The sequence below is a fragment of the Octopus bimaculoides genome, chromosome 5 (assembly GCF_046866305.1).
Source record: "Octopus bimaculoides isolate indiv1 chromosome 5, ASM4686630v1, whole genome shotgun sequence".
Taxonomy (NCBI): domain Eukaryota; kingdom Metazoa; phylum Mollusca; class Cephalopoda; order Octopoda; family Octopodidae; genus Octopus; species Octopus bimaculoides.
The window spans coordinates 40,999,531-41,016,984 of NC_142932.1; the positions used below are offsets into that span (position 1 = coordinate 40,999,531).

General features: G+C 34.7%; 1 long non-coding RNA gene across 1 annotated transcript in view; it reads left to right on the forward strand.

Annotated features, from left to right (window-relative positions):
• Positions 1–5,316: 5,316 nt before the first annotated feature.
• Positions 5,317–17,454, forward strand: part of LOC149135466 (uncharacterized) — a 104,832-nt gene continuing 92,694 nt past the window's right edge. Inside the window, exon 1 of the long non-coding RNA XR_016241786.1 lies at positions 5,317–5,398. This is a non-coding gene — a long non-coding RNA (uncharacterized LOC149135466). The remainder of the gene's footprint in view (positions 5,399–17,454) is intronic.

A 17,454-nucleotide genomic window follows, 5' to 3' on the forward strand; every position in this document is an offset into this window, starting at 1 on the left:
TCTCTCTCTGTTACATGTTGGCATCTAAGGAAACTAAGGGTAGAGGAATGGTTTGTACATGCCATGTACAGAAACACTGTCAGTGAGAGCAAAGTATTTAGTGTTTAGTTAGGAGTTGAGCAGGGTTTCATTTTTAATCTCCTTGTATTCATCATACCCCTCTAAGCCAGAACAGGAGTTGCCCTTGGAAAATTCAATATACTGATGATGTTGTTCTTATAGCAGAATCTATGTTAGAACTAGGAAAGAAATTACAGGTGTTGAAGTAAAACTTGGAACCAAAACATCTTAAAGTTAACTTAGCAATAAACCTAAGCTCTAGCAAGAAGGGAAGTAGATAGGACTATTTCTCTTGGAAAAATAGCTTGGTTTGATATTTCAGAAAAAAGAAATTCCATACAGTGTTTTCTGTACATGCTATGGACACATAAGAGCTATAATTATTATTTATATCAGTAAAACTGGTGTGTTTAGTTTTGTGAATAAATGCCAATCTGGAAAAGCTGAGGTTTTCAGAAAAAGAAATAAAGGAGCAAAATCCTGCATTACAAATACAATCTGTAAGTGGAACAGTAAAAATATGCAAGACTTTCCTCAAGTTTAAAATGTGACATTGTCTTTGATATCCACATTCCAATGATGGAGCTTCATATCTTTGTTAGAAATGAATTCCTTCTTCAGAGGAAGAATTTAAATAATTCTTGAATTGTAAAAATCAGATTGGATGTTATATGATAGCAGCCAGTTCCATGGAGAGAACAATGTAGCTGCAGTAAAGATTATTTGCCAGCTTAACATGGCAGTCCTGGTTTAGGATGAATGTTGCTGTAATTTAGCCCCAGGAGACATCGTCTCCAGCTGGCTATACGACACGATCTGTGTCCTGGCATTTTCGAACAAGGGAATCTAACACCCCCACTCAGCTCAAAACAATATCTGTGTATCACTATTTCCGGGTTAATTCTCTTCATCAGCACAGAATAATTATTTTGTGCTGATGAAGAGAAATAGCCTGGAAATCACGATACACAGATATTGTTTTGAGCTGAGTGGGGGTGCTAGATTCCCTTGTTCGAAAATACCAGGACACAGATCGTGTTGTATAGCCAGCTGGAGACGATGTCTCCTGGGGTTAAATTACAGCAACATTCATCCTAAACCGGGACTGCCATATTATGTTGGCAAATAATCGTTACTCCAAAGTACTGTTGCTGAATATCTCTCGTTGTGAGATTAAAAACAATAATTTTCTGATGTAGTTGCAATAGAAAAAAAGCAATGTCTTGAAGTGTAGAATATTTGTAGGTGTGTAACAAAGGTACCATCCCCAAATAAGAAGCAAAAACCTATTGAGGTAATATCATGTCACAGAGAATGGAATAGATTGAAGTCTTGTTCAGAAATGAAACCCAATCTACGTTTTCAGGCTGAATTTCAATTAAATATTTGTTTTGTTCATCAGATATTTTTTACATCTTGTTGTATCTGGATCTTGAAAAAGTAGCATTTATAATTTCCCATGATGCAGCAGTAGTGAATCTCAAAAACACCTCAGATAATCATAACAAATACTCATACATTTCATTGTATTGATACGCACTTTTATGATCCTTTTGGAACTCCTCAGAACTAAAATGCTCTTGACCAATTCTCGTCCTTTTTCCAAGACAGTGGTTTCCTCACTTTGAATAATGGATAAATCTCAATAGTTTTGTTTTTGTTGTTGTTCTTGTATTACTTCAAAGATACCTGACGTTTATCTTACTAGCCTTTTTTTTTTTCTTTTTGTCTGCAATGGAACCCATCAACATTGCCATTTCTATGGAATCATCTGATTGATGCAAAGATCATGTGGATTATTATGTTGATATAACTTATTTTTACTGAAGTCGAGTCAATAATTTCGAATTTATACGTCCAAACCAGTTCTAGCCCTGAAAACGTAAGAAAAAGAAAGTCATTCATACTTTCTAACTTTAGTCATAGAACTCTTACGCAATATTGTTTTGTCAATAGCTTGGTATTTAAGCACTTATTGTTTAGAAGAGATAGGATGAAAGAGAGAGGGCAAGAGAGAGAAAGAGAAAGAGAGAGAGAGAGAATGGAAAAGAGAGAAAGAAATGGAAAGAGAATGTGTGTGTTGATGTGAATGCTTTTGGTTTTGGAAACCAATTTCTCACACGCACCTGTTTTGGTAGAAATATTAGTGCTGATGGAATTCTCTGCTTATATCAACTGAAAAGTTATTAAATCCAGCTGACTCTTAGATTGTCGACAAAGAAATTATTGGTTACTTTCGTGTTTCTTGCTGTTGTAGGTTTTAGCAATAAAACTACTAACAACAACCAGCTTTTAATGTACGTTCTTGCCGTTTCCTTCTTTGACATCCTTTGACTAGATTTTAATGTGTTTTTGTAAAAAAAAGAGAGAAATCGATTGATATTACAGATCAAATGACAGTCGCAATTTGAGATAGCCATTTTTTGGACAACAAAAGATGTCAGTTGTCGAAGCTGCTTAGATGAGAAGTAGTTTAAGTTGGGATAGATTTCACTCGAATAGATATTTAAATGCTTCCTCTAGCTAATGGACATATTTCCCCAGTTTCTTCATAGCAGAAGAATAAATATTGATTGCAAAAGTCCTCGTGACATGAAATACCTTTTGTTTTCTAATCCAGTCTGAATAAACTGTTTCTCTGAAATATATCACAGAATTGTTTAGCTGAGTAAGATTGGTAAAATCATAAGAAATGTTCAAACACATTATGGCAAGTATACTTATGATATTTGAGCTACCATGAAGAAGTCAATGAAGACATTCATCGTACTAGAAATAGCAACCAAATTTCTTTCTAACTACTCAATTCTATCTCAATAAAGCAGACATAGAATAATGTAGTTCAAGTTATACTATGACAGGTAAGAACAAAACACTGGTAAAATAGCCATAGTGGGAATTATCTAATCATAAGTCTTCTCAGTTGGGGCTGTCTTGGGGCAATTATAGTCAACTGTATTACATGTGTGTGTGTGTGTGTGTGTGTGTGTGTGTACAATAATATGTTCATATACACTTGAACAGGTGCACCAACACTGATGGGGGTCATCAAGTAACTTGCAAGAAAAATACTCTCTGAGAGAGGGTGGGAGGTAGTGCATTGGAGGAAGTGGCCATCGTCATTTATAATGTCCATTTTCCATGCTGGTATGGATTAGACGGGTTGGCCAGTGCTGGCAAACTGAAGAGCTGCACCAGCCTCCAGTCTGATTTGGTGTGATTTCTAAGGCTGAATACCCTTCCTAAAGCCAATCGTTTTACAGAGCATGGTGGATGCTTTTATGTGGCATCACACAAGTGCTCTCATGTGACACTGGAAAGAGTGCTTTTTATGTAGCACCAGCACAAGACTCCAGCCTTATCACTTCTGCTGTGGGGTACAGGCCTTCTTGAGTACAGTAAGGCACCAGGCATCTAAGCCCTTTGTCATCTCATCTGAAAGGTTCAGTGTTCTGAGGTCATCTTTCAGTATTTCGTTCCATGTCTTCCACTTCCATATCATCATCATCATCATCATCATCATCGTTTAACGTCCGCTTTCCATGCTAGCATGGGTTGGACGACTTGACTGAGGACTGGTGAAACCGGATGGCAACACCAGGCTCCAATCTAAATTTGGCAGAGTTTCTACAGCTGGATGCCCTTCCTAACGTCAACCATATATATATATATATATATATATATATATATATGTATGTATGTATGCATAAATATATATACACATTTATATACACACGTGCATATATATATATGTGTGTTTGTATATGTATGTATATAATATATATATATATATATATAATTCCAATTAGGAGCAAATAATTCAGCAGAAAATATTTGCAAAGATATTATTAACTCTGTTATTACCGAGAGTAATATTATTAAATTTATAATAACAGAATTAATAATATAGGCGATTGCAGGCCCCCAAAAAGCATTAAATAGTTGAAGGATTAAAATCTATATCAATCAAAGAACATACAGAGTATGTCTACCTGCTGGAAATAACAGTCAAAACTCTAGAAACCAGTCCACATGAGTCCAGATACTAGAAAATATATAGCTGGACTCTATATAGGTATGTTGAATCATTTTCTTGACCCGTTTGTTCGCAGATGGTTGGTTTCTGTAGTAATTATCAGTGTTATTTTTGGGCAGTTTAAATAAGAGTTTTGACTGTTATTTCCAGCTAGTAGACATTTTCAGTATGTCCTTTGATTAATATATACATATATATATATACACACACACACACACACACACACACGCACACACACACATATATATACGTGTGTGTATATATGTATGTATCTATAGGTATGCGTGTATGTATGTATTCATAAATATATATATGTATAAAAAAGTTTTATTTTTTAACGTAGGAAGAAAATATTTTTGATAGATATCTATACATACAAAAATAAAAATACAAAACTATGTTTTTTTAAAAAAGATGTTTTCATAGAAAAGTTTTATTGTTAAATTATTAGTGTATACTTTCACAAGGTGAGTTTGCACAAAAATGAGAATCACATTTTGCTGTAAAGTTTTTGTATAAAAATATTCTTCAATAAAAATATTTTAGTGAATAAATTTTAGTGCCTGTTTAACCAAAAAAAGTTTTGCAAGAGAAAGAAATTCATATTATACAAACCGGTTTCAGTACCATCAGCACAAATTTTAAAGTATGTTCTTTAATGCAATTTAGTTCATGTGGAGAAAGAAACATGTGGGATTAAATTTTATACAGCCATTTTGTATATATCATTTCAAAGATAAAGGTTGCAGCTACTAGGTTATGGGCCTTAATGCCACTTACGTGATTTTGATAATAGCCTATGCTGATTAATATTTTCTGAAAATATAATTTTTACTTGAAGAAAATACAGGGTTTCTTTTAAAAGAGGGAAAGATGTTAATTAAAACATCAGGCAAAAGAATCAGATTTCTGTTTTACAAAACAAACTTTACTTTTTCCAAAAGGTGTGGTTTATTTTCATGTTGCTATGTTGCTACATATGCTGGTGTTAGTTAAATTAATTTTTCTGTCCAAATCCAATGAAGTTTATAATTCTTATACATAAATTTCATATAATTATTCAGATGTGTTTGTATACACACTGACATAATTGATAGTTTATAATACATCCTCCTTAATGCATTTTTACATTACTTTTTAATTATTTAATTTACCCAATTCATATCCGGTGATTTTGCGGTGACTCGAATTTACCAGTCTTTTCCCATAAATGCTGTGAATGGCATTTGAATTCATAAATTGAATGTGTAGATAGAGGTTGACACATTTCTCTTGCCAGTTGGGATACATGTTAGCCCCAAGGTAAGGTCTTCTTTTGGTTTCTATCTACAAGAATATTCCCCTGACGAGAAGAATGAGTCCCTTAATAGGTCCCTAATGTTGACATTTCAATAGGGAATTAACCAGTTGTGGATTCTATTTGTCATGTCACCCACAGACGGCTTTTATTGTGAAGAGAAATAATATGAGTGATTTAAATGGCTTTATAGAGGTTTTGACTGCTATTTCTAAACATGTAAGGGTTTTGAAACCCTCTCAGTTATAATTGTGACTTGTTCATAATTATAAACATCCTTCTTCTATGTATATTATGATAAAATGTTTGGCCATTGATATATTCATAATTAATAATTGTTTATAATATATCCTCTGTAATGTATTTTAACATTACTTTTTAAATACATATAAGATGGATGACCATTAAGTGGACATCCACTATGCTAGAAGAAGACCACCTATGGTCTGACCACTATGAAAAGATTGTTCACAAGAAAATTCAGCAAATGCCAGAAAGTAAGTGAGCAAGACAAATTCATTGTTACCACTTACATAATTACTTACGTAAATGTCCTCAACTCATCAGTAAGATCGTCATAGCAATAGAATTTGCAGAACTATACATGAGATGTCCGCATGAGATTGAACATGTATATAGTTCTACCAATTACAGTTTTGCAAATTTTATTGCTATGGCAATCACACTGACGAGTTGTGGACATTTATGTAAGTAATTACGTAAGTGGTAACAACAAAACTGGGTTTGTGATTAATCTTTATAATTTATATCTTTTCATTTGTCTTGCTCACATACATTCTGGTGTTTGCTGAATTTTCTTGAGAACAATCTTTCCTTAGTGGTCAGACCATAGGCGGTCCTCTTCTAGCATAATGGATGTCCACTTAGTGGTCATCCCTCTTATATGTATGTAATATAATTTTTCTGAATCTTCAGAGTATTCAATATGTTAGGCAACTGGTTTTAAATTGATATTAATCAAATTAATATTCAATTTTTCACCCTTATTATTTAGATTACTTTTTAAATATATAGATATGTATATACATAATGCACCTGCTTGCTGTTCCTTTACTTGTCTTCATCTTTTGTTTTCCGTAAATTTGAACCATATATATAACACATGCACACACATGACATACTCATTAATAATATATATACCTGTATACAGAAATGTACATACATATGCAGACAGGAAGACACACAAGCATTGATACATTCACATCAATATACACCAATGACATTAATATAAACATATTAACAAATATTTTTGAGTTCATTTTCAGTCAGAGCAGCTAATGGTGTCCGTTATACTATTGTTATGACTTTGTAAAAGTTTGTATTAATGGCAGGCACCGACTGGAAGAACATTGTGGGAATATAGGCAGTGATATGTGCTAATTAAAGCATAGGACATTCAGATTCGGTTTGCATTTGTTAATAAAATATATTTCTTCATTATTCCATTGTTGTTCCACCATTGAGTTGCTACACTGAGGGAACAACAAGACTGAATAGTTTGGAATTTATGAATGTATGTATATATGTATGTATATATGTATGTATGTATGTATATATATATATATATATATATATATATATATATATATATATATATATATATATATGTGTGTGTGTGTGTGTGTGTGTGTGTGTGTGTATAGATAGATAGATAGATAGATAGATAGATAGATAGATAGGTGGGTAGGTAGGTAGGTAGGCAGACAGACAGACAGACAGACAGGCAGGCAGGCAGGCAGGCAGGCAGGCAGAGAGACAGACAGACAGACAGACGGACGGACGGACGGACGGACAGGCAGACAGACAGACAGACAGACAGACAGATAGATAGATGAAAATGATCGTTAGGCTAGTTAAAATATGTTTGTGACATATTTCAATTTCTAAAATAAAATTCTCTGCAGTTACCATGGAGAAATATTCTGTATTATGGTAAAATCTATGAAAAGAGTAAAAATATCATATCTGCCAAGTCCTTCCCCTATCAGATTCCCAGATGACCGTTTCTGGCTCTTTAGCCTTCCTTAATAGGAAATACTGAAGAGAGATAACCCTGGGCAGATTTAAACCCATAGCTTTCACTAAAAACACTTGTGCTATTTGACCACCAGGTCAGGCTAAATATACCAGCATCAGTACCAAGCAGAGATAAAAATGGCTACATAGAAATCAAATAAGGGAAGGACTGGGCAGATGTGGTGTTATCATAAGAGAGAAAGGATCTTCAGACGTTGGGTATCACAGGAGGGATGACAGGGTACTGGGACTCAAAGGGGTTTGCTGTGCTTGAGAAGATATGACAAGCTAAATAAAGGCTTGGTTGTCTTTGCTTAGAAGCTTATACCCACTGCAACTCCCTCCAGCGAAACATCTCCAATCTTGTGGGCTCATGGGTTCTGGTGCCACATTAAAAGCAAGTGTACCAGTGCCATGTAAATGCACCTGCACTGGTGCTGCATAAAAGCATCAAACTTATGCTAGCATAGAAAATGGATGTTGAATGATGACGATGAAGATGATGATGATGATGATGATGTTAGTAACTTAAGTGAATTTGCCTTTAAATGTTAAAATATATCACAAACATATTTTAGCTAAACTAAAGTTAATTTATTCCTAATTAGTGTTTGCAGCAGATTCTGTTATATATACATATCATCATCATCATCGTCGTTGTCGTTTAACATCTGCTTTCCATGCTGGCATGTGTTGGATGGTTTGACTGAGGACTGGTGAGCCAGAAGGCTGCACCAGGCTCCAATCTGATCTGGCAAAGTTTCTACAGCTGGATGCCCTTCCTAACGCCAACCACTCCAAGAGTGTAGTATATATATATATATATATATATATATATATATATATATATATATATATATATATATATATATATATATATATATATATATATATATATATATATATATATATATATATATATATATATATATATATATATATATATATATATATATATATATATATATATATTAGGCGCAGGAGTGGGTGTGTGGTAAGTAGCTTGCTTACCAACCACATGGTTCCGGTTTCATTCCCACTGTGTGGCACTTTGGGCAAGTGTCTTCTACTACAGCCTTGGGCCAATCAAAGCCTTGTGAGTAGATTTGGTAGGCGGAAACTGAAAGAAGCCTGCCGTATACGTGTGTGTGGTTATGTTTGTCCCCCCACCCAACATCATTTGTCAACTGATGTTGGTGTGTTCATTTCCCCCATAGCTTAGCAGTTCGGCAAAAGAAACCAATAGAATAAGTACTAGCCTTACAAAGAATAAGTCTTGGTGTCAATTTGCTCATCTAAAGGCGGTGCTCCAGCATGGCAACATTCAAATGACTAGAATAAGTAAAGGAGTAAAAGAATATATATACAGTGTAGTATATTGCCACTTAAGTGTGGCTGACCCCTAGGGGTGGATGTTACTGTTGCTTTTAGCCCCAGGAGGACATCTCCTCCAGCTGGCTTATCGACACACTAGTGTATGTGTGTGTGTGTGTGTGTGTGTGTGTGTGTTTGTGTGTCTGTGTTTGTCCCCCCAACATCGCTTGACAACCGATGGTGGTGTGTTTACGTCCCCGTAACTTAGCGGTTCGGCAAAAGAGACCGATAGAATAAGTACTAGGCATCCAAAGAATAAGTCCTGGGGTTGATTTGCTCGACTAAAGGCAGTGCTCCAGCATGGCCACAATCAAATGACTGAAACAAGTAAAAGAGTAAAAAGAGTAAGAGTATTGCATTTTTTAGACTCTTGCCCCCAACTTCAGTTTTCGTAGTGTAACTTCGGTCATTTCACTTTCCTGGAGGCCTGACAAATTCTTGCTTATGAGAAAGGGAAATGACACACATTACATGATGAAAACAGTGAAGTTTGGGGGTAAGAGTCTGATGATTAGGGGATACATAAAAAGTGATGGTTCAAGAAAGTTGGTTAAAATTGATGGTAACTTGAATAGTGCCAAATACATCCAATTGCTGAAGGACAATTTGATACCATGCTTTTTTGGTGGTCTATATATACACAGAAGGAGATATATATAGGAATTTACAAAAAATTGTAGAAGAATAACTGACCTTTCTGACATTTTCACTTGTGTATAGCTAAGGATTCCTTAACTCAAAACATCTTGTTGTTTAGTGAGCAATCAGTTTGAACTCTCTTAAGAACTTGAACAAAACTCAAAGAAACCTACACACCTGCACACACACACACATGACATGTCCCTTTTCAGTTTCCCTCTACCAAATCCATCCATGAGGCTTTTATCAGACTGCGGTTATAGTAGGAGACACTTGCTGAAGATGTTACAAAACGGGAGTGAAACAGAAATGATGAGGTGAGGAATCAACCTCCTTCACCACACAGCCACATCTGAACATGTTCGGGACTAAATGAATGAGCTCTCATTTGCAGCAGATTTGAATAGTGACAAATAGGAAGCAATGACCCTCGAGTCTTTTTGTCTCCACTCAATTAATTATATCTTCTCTGTTCACCTGTAAAATGTTGCTGTGTCAGAGCAATATTTGATTGTGCTCAATTCTCAAATAAACAAAACAAATGCAAAAATGAAAACAGAAAACAAGAGACAAAGAAACCAACAAACGTATAGAAGTTGATTTCATGATTTTTACAATGTCCAAAATAACAAATGGTGATTGTTCTTGAACAATTAATGTCACTTTATACATTGAATATATATATATTTTTTGTTCTATGTATATTGAATATATATATTTGTTCCACAACAAAATGTTTCATATGTTGTAATTGTTACTGCCGTTGGGTGATTTTGTTTTATCTTTAAATTTTTGTCTTTGGTTGTTGTAACTAGTTTTATGAGAGGACAGCCTTGAGGTATTTGAAACTTTATTTATAAAGAATACTTTTTATATACACTCTTGCATCATAGAGTGATTTATAGCATTGTAGTTGACTGTTTGGAATTGTTCCAATGTTTTCTCAGATTCTTAATAGTTGAAAGCTTGTATATCAAAATTATAACTTATCCCAAATATATTTTCCTGTAATAATATTTTAAGATGGTAGACACGTCTCAATAGCATTTGTGTTTGACTCAAAAAAGTTGAATTAAAAATAATGATTACAAGAAAACCAATAGTTATTAGCAGTTTTGCAGTTATATTCCTGTTAAAAACACTACCATTTTATCAGGTAATTTTGAGAATAGAATAAAATATAAAATCATTTTATCATAAAGAAAATAATGCTTGAAATATAAATTAACATAAAATTTTAACGGAAAGTTTAATATTGATCACTGAAATGGATATTTTATATTATAGAACCAGGGTGAGTCTCAAATAGGCTGGTACCCCCTGTTCCAAAAGAATCACCAGAAATGCAATCACCAGGGACATTTTTCTGAACAGTTTTGTCTTTGTTTTGTCCTCATTTTAAGAATTCAATCTTGCACACCACATCTAATTATTCTTGCGTCCATCTTTTCTCTCAGCGTGCTTACGCTCTGTTGTGTATGCACACTGACATTACACATCCAGTGGAGCATACTGGCTTCCTTCCTTGCAAGCTTACGCATGTCCTCAGCTGTCATGGTCCATGTTCCACTGCCATGTAGCATGGCTGTTTGTACACATGCGTCATACAGTCTACCTTTTACTCTGAGTGAGAAGCCCTTTGTCACCAGCAGAGGAAGGAGCAACTTATGTACAAAACTACTTTATATGGTATGTTCAACCCCATTTAAAATGATGGGGTGGAATCTGAAGGTGAGTTACAGCAATTGTAACTGGCAGGTCAATTATGTAGAAGTTCATTCATTAGATTTCTGCTTGGTTGAGGAAATGAAGTATGAATGTGGGGTGTCGGTAGTAGTGATGCTGATGATGATCATGAGGATGATGATGATGATGAAGGCAAAGACAGTAACAATAACTGCAATGATGATGATGAAGAGAAGTTGGAGGAGAACCAGAAGTAGGAGCAAGATTATGACGATGATGATGACAATGATGATGAATGTAACAGTAACGATGTTGACAAAAAATGGAAAAGGAACTCAAAAAGCAAGAAAGAAGGAAGGAGATTCTTATAATTGAATTTGAGTTGATGGAAGTTGGTTTTGTGAAGGAATTCTAACTCCAGTTTCAAATGCAACTGTTTCCTGAGTGTTTCTGAAGCACTTTCGATAGGCACATGTGACTCACTGCTCCCCACCTTCATTCCATTTTCTTCAGAAATCTATTTTAAGAATTCTCCTATTTTTATAGGAAAACATTTTGATTATTGCTTGGAAGAAGACAACTTTGAAGGAGAGACAGAGTGAATACATGTATGTATATATATATATATATATATATATATATATATATATATAATATATATATATATATACATACATACATATACATATATATATATATATATGTATATATATATATATATATATATATATATATATATATATATATATATATATATATATATATACATATATATATATATATATATATATATATATATATATATATATATATATATATATATATATATATATATATATATATATATATATAATATTATATTGTGTCTGTGTGTGTGTGTGTGAATATGTGTTTATTTGCATAGTCTATGTGATTGCGAAGCAAACTACTTGCCCATGCAGCTATGCCTGCACCCACATGTATATATTATGTACATACATACATCATGGCACTCTGTCGGTTATGACGATGTGGGATCCAGTTGAGGTGATTAACGGAACAGCCTGCGCATGAAATTAATATGCAAGTGGCTGAGAATTCCGCAGACACATGCACCTTAACGTAGTTCTCAGGGAGATTCAGTGTGACACAGGGTGCGACAAGGCTGGCCCCTTTGAAATATAGGTACAATAGAAACAGGAAGAAAGAGTGCGAGAAAGTTGTGGTGAAAGAGTACAGTAGGGTTCACCACACCCCCCTGCCAGAGCCTCGTGGAGCTTTAGGTGTTTTTGCTCAATGAACACTCACAACGCCTGGTCTGGGAATCGAAACCACGATCCTATGACCGTGAGTCCACTGTCCTAACCAATGGGCCATTGCGCCTCCACACATACATGCACACATATACACACACATATACATACATCGATATACATACACCATTAGCTCCCAAAACTGAGGCACAGTTTGCAATAATAGTTTTATTGCATATTAAAAGTTCTTAAAACAATATGCTATAACGTAGAATGGTATGTACTTTAGCTCTCTTTAAATCATACAGTTTACTTGGCAAACTATCAATTAGCTTCCATATACCAAAATACTCCAACATTGACCCTTTTTGTGTTTCATAGATTCTCAAAGTTAATTAGGGTTTGTGCATATTCTTCCAGATTTGAACCCATACCATGCCCAAATATTCCATTTGAGATACACATTTGGGCTCTGTTCTAACCCAAATGTAATTTTCAGCAAGTTCTTCTCTAACATTTGTAAACTTTGCAAAACAGTTAGGGAATAATGAAATTCTTGAGGAATTTTTCTTGGAAATAATTCAAATAATTCAAAAATCGTAATTTATTGTTCCCACATTGTAAAATTATGAGATTATATTGGTAGAATTGTCTGGAATTGTCCTTTATAATTAGCAAGTTGTGGAAATGGCTTAAAATGTCAAGAAGCGTACTTCAAGGTTTTCATTTAAATGGAAGTGCAACAAAAATTTCTATCAATATTGAAGATAAAGATTATGTATAAATGACCTTATTTGCAACTTGGATAATGAAATTAAATCATGTTTTTGTTTAACATTTATGTCAAAGAAAAATTAATTTCATAAATATTACAGATATTTAAAACCAATTTGCTTTTCTCTATGTATTAGACATTTCAGAATCCAAATGCCACTGAAGATCAAGAAATAAGCCTATGATTTTCAATCTATGATAAAGAGAAAAGGTTTATCTCTCCAGAAATGCAAACTGCAAATGAAAATGCAGAATTATATCCTGATTGTATCACTTCAGTGTTTTACCATTGTTGAAACAGTTGTAGAGTGGAACTTTTATGAGTTCTGAAAATATAATGCACTGGATTATCACTGCAAATCTCAAAATCTGATAAACCTTGCTTGTGAAGACCTATTGAGGCAAGTGAAATCAAAATTATAATTGCTGATGTGGCCGACGACAGTACCACCTGATTGGCATTCATGCCAGTGGAACATTAAAGGCACATCTGAACAGCAGATGTAACCGGCCCAATTATGAGTACCCCTCATTCATTGGACAATGAACTTTGCTTGTGAAGACCTATTGAGGCAAGTGTAAACAAATCAAAATCGCTGACGTGGCTGATGACAGTACCGCCTGATTGGCACTCGTGCCAGTGGAATGTTAAGAGCACATCCAAGCATGATCGTTGCCAGGGCCACAGACTGGCTCCCATGCCAGTGACACATGAAAAGCACCATTTGAGCATGATCATTGCCAGCGTCGCCTTACTGGCACATGTGCCGGTGGCACGTGAAAAACAACATTTGAGCGTGGAAGTTGCCAGTGCCGACGGACTGGCTCCCATGCAGTTAGCATGTAAAAACACCTTTTCAGCGTGGTAGTTGCCAGAGCCGCTTGACTGGCCTTCGTGCCGGTGGCACATAAAAGGCACCTACTACACTCTCAGAGTGGCTAGAGTTAGGAAGGTCACCCAGCTGTAGAAACTTTTCAAGATCAGATTGGAGCCTAGGCAGCCTTCTGACTCACCAGTCCAACCCATGCCAGCATGGAAAACGGATGTTAAATAATGACGATGACGATGATGATGATGATGATGATGATGAAAACCTTTTTGAGACCAATCTGAACTGTTGTTACAAAACTTGGTCAAAAAAATGTAATCTGTTTTTAAGGTTTACCTTGATTAACAGAGATTTTTGAAGATAAATTTTTAGGGCTAAAGCCAGCATCTTTCAAATTTCTTGAAACAATTTTTTCACATTTTGTTTTTACCAGTTCAAAAACTCTCTTCAATGTGGCAACAGGCATATTTAGCCAGGGGGACATATTTGCTTTCTTGGAAACGAGTGACATCTGGTGTAAGAGGAAAGATATCAGGCAGGAGAAACTCTGCTCAAACAAATTCCATTTGACCCATGCAAATATGGAAAATGGACGCTAAAATGATGATGATGACGACGATGATGATGATGATGATAACAACGATGACAATGATTTGAGAAGATTTTTTTCACATTTAATTCACTATTTTAGGCAGTCAGAGATTTTCTTTTCTTCCCTTAGTAAGAAATAGATTTTAGAATATATTTCTGACTGAGACACAAAAAATAGCAATTTAATTCTTAACATCCATGGAATGCATAACAGCATGGAATTTATTTTTCTTTGAAAGCATACACACACACACAAACACATGCACACACATGCACATGCAGAAAACACAATTTAATTGAATTATCTAAACCTTGATTAGAGCTAATTAAATACAACATTTGATTTAAACACAGACAGATATTTCTTGTATGCTTCCATTTAAAATGAAGCTAAAAGTACATCTTAACGTTTTAAACATAACGATCATTTAACAGCAACATTCTAAGGCAAGTTTTGCCAGGGTAAGATGCACATATAATTCTATATGTATCCATATGTACATATATGCATGTTTATATGTATCTATATCTATATACACATTTATAGATTTTAGATTAAATATGGAAGGTGGACGTTAACCGATGATAATGATTATGTACATATGTATATATACATACATACATATATATATATACATTATTCTTGTATATTTTATATTTGATATCTCTAAGTTAGATGGTTAAAACGTAATCCCTCCACACGGGACTTCTTTTCATACGGGACTATTTGTGACGCACATGGAATGGATTTCTTTGGGGTGAGATGCCTGATCTCACTGGCCGATGAATTCGTAAGTGCCTTTCTTATCGTTGATTTTTGGTGTCGCATGGCCAAAAATTACCGTGAATTTTTTTAGAGACACTTTCAAATTTATCAGAATATTTGGACTGAAGATTGGAATAGTGAAATTTTCATTCGCTTAACCATGAAACGATTCGTATCCAATTAACTAAAGACTTGTTTTGTTTACGCTTTTCCCTCCGGTTTTTGTCCTATGTGTGCCATAAATAACGCCATCCGTTTAGAGAAAAATTTGTAGTTTAGAATCAGTAGTTCTTTGACTGCTATTTCTAAATTTTCAGTATGTTGGAGAAGCAACTCAATGCTAATCCCTGTATATTTATGATTATATATATATATATATATATATATATATATATGTGTGTGTAATCAAAATAAGCAACAAGGATATCCAGAGATAATGCTTATTTTGATTTTAATCATCTTATTTTGAAATTGTATGGATAATACTATACTAGATCCTGGTGCCTCAACTTAAGTACCATATTCATCTGAATCTAAATTTTTGCTGAACTCACACACACACACACACACACACACACACACACACACACATATATATATATATATATATATATATATATATATATATATATATATATATATATATATATATTAAATTCAAATTACGATGAACGTAAACAAACAAACAAACGAAGTTTGCTTTTAGAAGTTTTGAGATGTCTTAGAAAGTTAAAGAATTGATTTTAAATTCTCCAATGCACGATAATGCCAATAATATAACCTGAACAGGATAAGCTACCCATATTTTGCAGAAAAAAGAGTTGGTGGCAAACTATATATATATATATCATCATCATCATTTAATGTCTGTCGTCCATGCTGGCATGGGCTAGATGGATATAGACATACACACATACACATGATAGGCTTCTTTCAGACTCCTTCTCCCAATTCACTCAATAGGTATTGGTAAACTAAGACTACAGAAGAATACACCTGTCCAAGGTACCATGCAGTGGAACTGAACCCAAGGCAATATGGTTGGCAAGCAATATTCTTAACCAAGGTGGTGAGCTGGCAGAAATGTTAGCACGCCGGGTGAAATGCGTTGCAGTATTTCAACTGTCTTTACATTCAGAGTTCAAATTCTGCCAAGGTCAGCTTTGCTTTTCATCCTTTTGGAGTCAATAAATTAAGTACCAGTTGCATACTGGGGCTGATCTAATTGACTGGACCCCTTTCTCCAAAATCTTGGGCCTTGTGCCTAGAGTAGAAAAGAATATTCTTAACCACACCCATGTCTTTTCCCAAACCTTCTATTTATCATCATCGCCATCATCATTTAACATCCGTTGTCCATGCTGGCATGGGTTGGATGGTTCGAATGAGCTGGCATGCTTGAAGGCTGCACCAGGATCCAATCTGATTTCGCATGGTTTTCTATGGCTGGATGCCTTTCCTAACACCAACCACACCAAAAGAGTAATGGGTGCTTTTACATGCCACTAGCATGGGTGCCATTTGCATGACACTGGTATCTGCCATGACTGTGATTCTGCTTGGCTTGATAGGTCTTCTTCTCAAGCATGACATAATCATGCCAAAATCTTGGCCAATGTCTCCGTGAGGCCTAACACTTGAAAGGATCTCAGCCACCTTGCCTCCGTGAAGCTCATCCAAAAGGAACTCAGCCAAATTACTTATGTGAGGCCCAACACTCTAAAAGAACTCCAAGCCACCCAGGAGCTCAGCCAATTTGCCACCATGAGGCTCAACACTCAAAAGGAACTCAGCCCCATCACCTCTTTATTATAAAGAACAATTTGAAACAAGTCAAATCATTCATATTTTTTATATTTACAATTTATACCGTATCTGTGTTGTGAAACACTCTTAAAAATGATAGAGGCAAATCTGGAATTTTCCTGAGTGATATTTACCTTCATAAAACTCAATTTGTAAATTTATAGAACATATTTCATATCAGCCAAAAACGCTATTAACTGCATGTGCAGTAAAATTCAAATTAAATTAAACTAACTTTAAAATGCAAAGCTTACTAAAATATGTTTCATTCGCTGTTTTTTTCTTTTTATTCAGAAGTGTGTGTAAATATGCATCTGTGTGTGTGT